The 8,014-nt window shown below is 34.8% G+C and overlaps 1 long non-coding RNA gene across 1 annotated transcript in view; it reads left to right on the forward strand.

The window, feature by feature from the left end:
* LOC105172300 overlaps positions 1-819 on the forward strand; it is a 3,941-nt gene extending 3,122 nt beyond the window's left edge. Inside the window, exon 3 of the long non-coding RNA XR_848639.2 lies at positions 599-819. This is a non-coding gene — a long non-coding RNA (uncharacterized LOC105172300). The remainder of the gene's footprint in view (positions 1-598) is intronic.

Here is an 8,014-nt window from a genome sequence, read left to right on the forward strand (position 1 = left end):
AATATCATGTTTGTTGTATGTTGTGTTGTGGGTGTCTGAGAATGAGAATGTAATGCTATATTGTTTTACGTTACTAGTTGCTTACAAGAATGGTGATATGTGGAAATGAGGGAGTGGTGGAAATTGAATATAATTGTGGCGTGAATACCCCTTGACGTGTTGAAAATGCTATGTGCGAAAAGAAAGTGCTATGTGCGAAAAGAAAATGCTATGTGCGCAATGAAAAGAGCTTTGATGCGATGCTATGTGCGAAAAGAAAATGCTATGTGCGAAATGAAACAGCTATGTGCGAGATTGATGAGCCGGCTGTCAAGGGGGTTCACTTGAATTTATATAACGGTGAGATTGAGTTGGCGGGAAAAACACAATATCACCTTCTGGTAAGCAAACTAGGAAAAATAGAGTTTGGTTAGTTGTCTTATTATGAGATAGTCATGTGGTGTAATAAAGTTGATTATGTTGGAATTAAATTTGCTTGTATTCCATTCGTGTTACTTATTTATCTTGTTTGGGCTATGGTTGACATGCATATATAGATAGGACTGGTTATTTGCTTACTGAGTGGCAGGCTCATTCCCCTGCTGACATTTTCTTTCAGGAATAGACTTTGAGGTGTCTGACAGTTGAAGATTAGGTCCACGCGCTATACCCAGGCAGGTCGGGCCAGTATGCTGTTTTCTCCTCTTTGTCAGTTATAATACAAAACACATTTTGTTGTATAGAGAGAACGTAGACGTGGAGATTAACTGTGGTGGATTAGTTGTGGTGTTTGATTTGTATATATGATGTTTTGGGTTGATTGTGTCGTTATGACGTTGGGATTAAGTATGCAAATTGATTAGTTGATTATGTGCAAATTTATATATATGAACATAGGGATTATTATAAGTATGACGTTTAGGGAAGATATAGCCTTGTAGCGAAGGGGGTGCTACATCTGGCCAGGTGGGAAATCAGAGGGATAAGCACCGCGTTAATAGATTGAAAAATAATATGATAGAAAAATAAGTACGGAATTTAAAAGGAGGGGTTTGAAGAGTTACAACCACTAGACGAGTCGGGGATCAGAGACGAGGCTCTGATACCATTGTAGAGTGGATATCACTAAGATAGCCAAACCAACTATTACAATAATGGAGTACGAAACTCCTTAAGAATATTACAGATTTAATAAATAATAACAAAGAATAAATGAATAATATAAATAATAGTCGTAATAAGAAATCGGCTCAGATTAAGCCAGATCCAAGACAAGGGAACACGACCATAGAAGAGCACCGCACCCAAACAGCTACCCACGGTAACTCCACAAAGCCAAAAATCCAACCAAAACTCAGATCACTGTATCACTCGGTCACAAAGACCCAACTCAAGTATTTCACAAAGAAATAACAAGGCTCAAGAAGGTTTTCTCACTTTTTAACCGTGTTTTGCCAAAGAGGAGAAAACCCTATTTATAGGGTCGAGAGAAGTGATGTAGATGGAAAGCCATGGTCGCTTTCCTTACGCCATTACCTTAGCAAAGGAAGGCCACCATTTTAACCGGTGAGAAAGTAAGGAAAAGATCTTAAAGAGATTTCAGAAGAGAGAACAGACGGTGCAGTGAAGAAGAGGAGAGTGAGAATGAGAGATAGAGATAGGTTAGGGTTAGATATAAGGGGATGGAGATGGGTTGGGTTGTGGGCTGCTAACTGGGTCGGGTCATGGGCTTTCATGTGGGCCATTTAAAAGAAAGTCATTTGGGCCACAAAAATATAACGATGTAAATAAAAAAGAATATAATAAATCTTACATATCGAAAATATTATCATGAAGTTATGGTTATTGTACTCATTAATTATTTAAAAATATATAATTCTCTTGTGAACATATACAAACGGGCCAAGAATTGTTTTAAGCTTGTTTAGCCTATTACATGAATTTTTGTAGTAGTACTCGTCAAGTTTATCCATCTTTTTATCAACATTGTCTTTTGTTGATAGATAAAGATGGATAAACGTAACGAGTTCTACTGGAAAAGTTCAGTTAATGGGCTAAACAAGATTAAAGGAATACGTGATCTGTTTGTACGTAGTTACAAAGAAACTATATATTTTTAAATAATTATTAATAATTGGAAATATTGTCCTCTATTTGTTCTATTCAGAATATTGTCATAATTTTTGTGATTATTATGTAAAAATGTTAATATTGGGAAATTGGTCTAAATTTTATGATTATTGACATTAATGTTAGTATTGGGAATATTGTTCTAAGTTTTTTGATTATTTTTTATTATTATGTAAAAATATTAGTATTGGTAAAATTGGTCTAAAATTTTTTATTATTAACATTATTATGTAAAATATTATATTGGGATATTTTTCCAATTTTTCGGATTATTACATTTGTTATGTAGAAATGTTAATATTGGGGAGATTAGTCTATTTTTTTTTATTATTGACATTATTATGTAAAAATGTTATTATTTGGAACATTGGTGTGATTTTTTTGATTACTTACATTTATTATGTAGAAATGTTAATATTGGGAAAATTGGTCAAAATTTTTTTATTATTCACATTATTATGTAGAATGTTATTATTGGGAATATTGTTTTAATTTTTGTGATTATTTGTGATTATTATGTAAAAATATTAATATTGGGGAAATTGGGCTAATGTCATGTAAAAAATAATATTACACATAAAATACCTAAATTACACATAAAGGGAATAAATTACTTAATAAATTTCACATAAATTACACAATAAGTTACACATAAATTGCATACATTACACATAAATTACATAATAAATTACACAATAAATTGCATAAATTACACAAATTTCTATAATTACAGAAATTACATAAAATCTATAATTGCAGAAATTCTTACACAACTATTTATTTCTATAATTGCAGAAATTACATAAAATAAATTTTTACAGAAACTTTTAAAAATCAGAAAAAATTGATAGAAAATTTTTAAAAATCACAAAAAATTGAAAGAAAATTTTTAAAAATATAAAAAATTTACAGAAAATTTTTAAAAATTACCAAAAAGTTTACAAAAAATTAGGAAAATTACAAAACATTTATAGAAAATTTTTAAAATTATCAAAAGTTATGAAACTTTTTTAAAATTTAAAAAATGTATAAAAATTTTAGAAATACATTCTGAAAATATTTTCAGAAATATATTCTCATAATATTTTCTGAATTGTTTTCCCAAAATGTCCATTCAAAAATTTTCAAAAATTGGGTGAAAGTTTTTATGAAAATTGGGGTTTATATTTTTACGAAAATAAGGGAATTTTTTTTTTATGAAAATGGGGGATAAAGGTAAGAAAAATTTGTGAAGAAAAAGAAGAAAAATAGTTAGGGGGGAGGGGGGGGACGGGGACGAATCACAAAACAAAAGAAAATGAGAAGTGTGGAAGGTGGCTTTCATGTAGAGTCATGAGGATGGCGACTGACGGCATGAGTCATGAGGACGGCGATTGACGGCACGGGAGGCAAAAAGTTGTGAGGAGAGTGTAGGGAGAGAGATGGAGGAAAAGAGAAAAAATCTGCTAAGTGTTGTTTTGGTATATTTTTAATGAGACTGTTCATATTTATTAAAAATCGTTCCTAACTTTGTGCCAAAATTACTTTTTCAGAGAATTCAGAAAAATAAAAAATGCAGAAAAAATTATCTCAGACATGTTAATGATCAGAAAAAAGTAGACTAATAATTAATTAAAGCCATTGGAAACATATAATGCTACGAATTAAACTGATGCATGTTTAGAAGATCAAGTATATTTGTATATATAAGATTGTTAGTCTTACATAGATATAAGTAGCATCGTATATTATTATATTGGATCATCTAATCAGATCATTAAAATTTTAATCAAATTGTGGGATGTTGTTAAATGGAAATTCTACATTCGATGAAATTTTGGACATCTTTGTTATACAGATACTGAGATATCACATCTGATACACAATCAACGAGGTCAAAAACGACACGATTGTCAATCAGACCATTTGATTTTAGATTAGACCGCTAGATATGTTCATATATGAAAGTATTGCTCTGCATTTAAGTTTGGAATTAATCAGGGTTCTAGATGTTAAGATATCATAATCGGGAAGTGAACGAGCTATTTGAGGACATATTTAGGGACGGTCTCTGGAGCTCATTTAGGAACCGTTTTCCTTATTCGTTTTAGGAACAAATATTTTATATATTTGCTAACGGTGTTACTTAAATTCATCTTGTGGAACGGTAAAAAATAAATAACCTTTCTTATATTTAATTTTTCCTCCAGTTTTCTTATAGCGCGAAATTAAATTTGTTGGAACTTATTTTCGAACGACCAAAATAAATTAACCGTTTCTATATTCTGATTTTTCCTTCTTTTTATTTAGGGTATTGTAATATATTTAGGAACGGTTTATCTTATTAACGTCCGTGCAAAGTTGGAACGGCTTCCTATTTTTTTTATGGTTCCTAAATAAAAAAATGTTGTATTTTGTTTTTAAATTTTTTTTATCGATATGGACAATTAGTTTGCAAAGTGTACTTCTAATTTAGCTGGTAAACTATTTCTACAAATTATTATCGGTAATTTTCTAATTTATACAAATTTCTATTAGTAAAATACACAAACACATGATACAGAAACGCTAAATGTCAATCATAATTATTGTCTTTTTCAGTCTAGTAATCATTATCAAAGCTATCTTCGTCAGACTCATCATCAGATTCAAAATTCCCCGATCGAGATGTATCTACTACTTGTTGATTAGCAACGGAAAGCTCAACGACTAATCGTATACCATTTGGGCCATGCAGGTCAAAAGTATGGTTGTCCATCGCAACTTGGGGAGTAGGTATTGTCTCATTCTTTTGAAAATCAACTTCGGTCCATCAAGAGTCATCATTGACTCGTCTGGCTCTTGTTTTGCAGATAGCCATCTATTCCACTTTGTCTTTCTTCATGCTAGGGTATTCCGTGTAGTAGACTTGTACTACTTGTTATGCCAGGATGAATGGTTCATTCTTTTGGTATACTTTCTTGAAGTTTACATCAAAAAGGTGATAACGAGGATGTACCTTCATACCTCTCACGGGATCGACCCAACGACATTTAAACAGAACGATTTGCTTGTTTGGAATAAGTGGGTAATCTAACTTAATTAGCTCTTTGGGAATCCTATAGAAGTCACAATCCGTCTCTGTATATGATAAGCTTTTGACACACACTCCACAATTCATAGTTGACTTGCGTACGCTGTGCAACTCAGTGTTGAAATTGTTACCATTTACAAAGTAGCACGGGAATATTGTGACCTCAGTTGTAGGACCCCAATAATGCAACTTCAGAAGCTTGTTGTTTGTGTAATTCAATTCGAATTTAATCTGTGTTGCACATATTAGAGAAATCATATTTTGATAAATTACAGTTATAACACAATTCAAAAGACACAACTTACACGACGTTTGAACTAATTCTTGAATTGAGTAGCTACTAGCTCATCAATAATGGGGTCCTCCGCATGATGGTGATCGTAAAGTTCATTCAAAAAGGAAATGTTCACATACATATCAATACATAGGTTAAAAGTCCAAATTAACAATGTGAATTATATTGGTATCTTTACACTTACTCGTAGTATAACGTGTCTACTTCACAGTTGGTCAATATGTACGTCTCGATTATGTGGTGTTATGCTCTACTGAGCCATCTCTTATTTGATGCACCACTATCTCGACCAAGGTAGTTGAAAACACACCGTTGGATACGAGCATCTTTCATACAAAGGTCGTCATTTTTGCGTGGTCTGTTCTGTTTGCAAAGAATTTGCTCAAAGTAGTGAGAAGTGAAGAGATCGATTTCTTCTACAAGGTAAGCCTCTACAATTGACGCCTCGACCTGTGAATTGTTTTTCACCTTCATTTTCAGGTCTTGAAGAAATCTAGTAATCGAATATTTATTAGAACCATCATAACGCTAGAAGTATTTCAAAAAATAAGAATAACTCGTGTACTAATTACTCTCAAATGGATACATCCACTTATATTGCACGAGCCCTCCCACGCGTGCTTCAGATGGCAGGTGAACAATTAGGTGCTTCATTGAGTCGAAGAAAGCTGGCGGAAATATTTTCTCGAGGTTGCACAAGCTGGTTGCGACACTAGTCTCCAATTTTTGTACCTTGTTCGCATCGAGCGTCGTCGTACATAGAATCTGGAATAGAAGGCTGACCTCTGTCAACGCACTCCACACAGGCTCAAGAAGCATTTCACAAAACACAATCGGGATTAACTTCTGCATGAATACGTGACAATATGACTTTTCATGCCGTGAAGCCTCAATTCCTTCATGTTGACACAATGGACCAAATTAGATACACAACCATCAGGAAACTTTAGATGACTAATCTATTCACATATCTGCTCCTTGGTCAAGGTATATATGCCTTTAGGCATCACGTTCGACCTCCTTTCGTCCACCTAAAGCTCCTGTCGATACATATGACTTGAGGTCCTTCTGTGGATTCAAATATCTTTCACTTTTTCTTATATATCCATCACGATATTGAATATATTGTCAAACACATTCTTCTCAATGTGCATGACATCAAGATTGTGTCATATCAGATGCGTCAACCAGTACTCAAGCTCTCAAAAGATGCTTTTCTTTGTCCACTTATTCTCGTTACTGTACCTTCCGGAAGTGACAAGGGCACTTCAACCGCAGGATTAAACTGTACAACCCATTCACGGATCTGTTCTCTTGTCAATCTTGGTCATTCAACCTTTCTTTCTACTCGGTTCTTAATGAATGCTTTCTTGTTCCAACGGTACGGATGCTCCGGGTGGAGGAACTGCCTGTGGTAGTCAAAGTAGCACGCCTTTCCTACTGTTTTGCAGGTAGAACGCATGTGTGTCTTCCATACAAACTACACAACCCATAACACTAGTGAAACTCCATCTAGATGCCATTCCATAAGAGGGTAGGTCGTTCACAGTCCACATTAATGCAACATGAATTGGGAACGTCTCGTTCTTTGAATTGTCGCGCATCAGTACACCCACATGCCACAAATTCTGCAACTCCTCGATCAGCAGCTCCAAGTAAACATTGATGAGACGTTTCGTATTGGAAGGACTGGGATCACCATCTTTTAGAACATATACTCAGAACTCATGTACATTCTCGGTGGGAGATTATACGGTGTAAGTATAACGGGCCAACATGAGCGAGTACGACCATACTGTCCATGCGGCACAAACCTATCCATGCCAGTCTAACATTACGGGGCTCTGTTGCAAAATTGTGATATATTCGGTCAGAATGCCTCCATGCCTCTTCATCAGATTGACGGCACATGGTTTCCTCCTCCTTCTAATTATTGGCATGCCACGTCATTTGCTCAGCAGTCGCTTCTGAAGCATACAACCTCTGCAGGCGAGGGGTAATCGGCATGTATCTGAGAATGGCATACGGTGTTTTCTTTGCGATTAGGATTTTGCTTCTCTACAAAACTTGCAGTAGTCTAAATCAATATCGTCCTTGTAATAAAACATACAACAATTCTTACATCAATCTTTTCAACAGGTAAATCCACGTCTCTTATCATTCTTTGTACTATAGTAATCCTGGGGCAGGGTGTGGTCATGGGGCAATATATGCTCAACCCATTGGGATATTCGATCATACATATGGTGAGAAATATGGCCCTCGGTTTTGATATTCACCAACTAAGCTACAACTCCCAATTGAGATCGGATGCAACTGTTCCACAATAGCTGCTCGACAACATGCACTACATTGTGAAACCCATCTACTAGCCCAGGCACATAATTTTAGGGGCCTCCACCATAATATGAACTAGGATCCACATCAGTAGGACACGACCTCGTACCATCATCAGGCATACCATCCTGGTTATTGTTAGAAGACCAGACAATTGGGCCAGTGGCATCAAAAACCATCCTTTACACCCAATCCATCTGCATCGCATCACCCCAAGGCGT

The sequence above is a fragment of the Sesamum indicum genome, linkage group LG10 (assembly GCF_000512975.1).
Source record: "Sesamum indicum cultivar Zhongzhi No. 13 linkage group LG10, S_indicum_v1.0, whole genome shotgun sequence".
NCBI lineage: Eukaryota > Viridiplantae > Streptophyta > Magnoliopsida > Lamiales > Pedaliaceae > Sesamum > Sesamum indicum.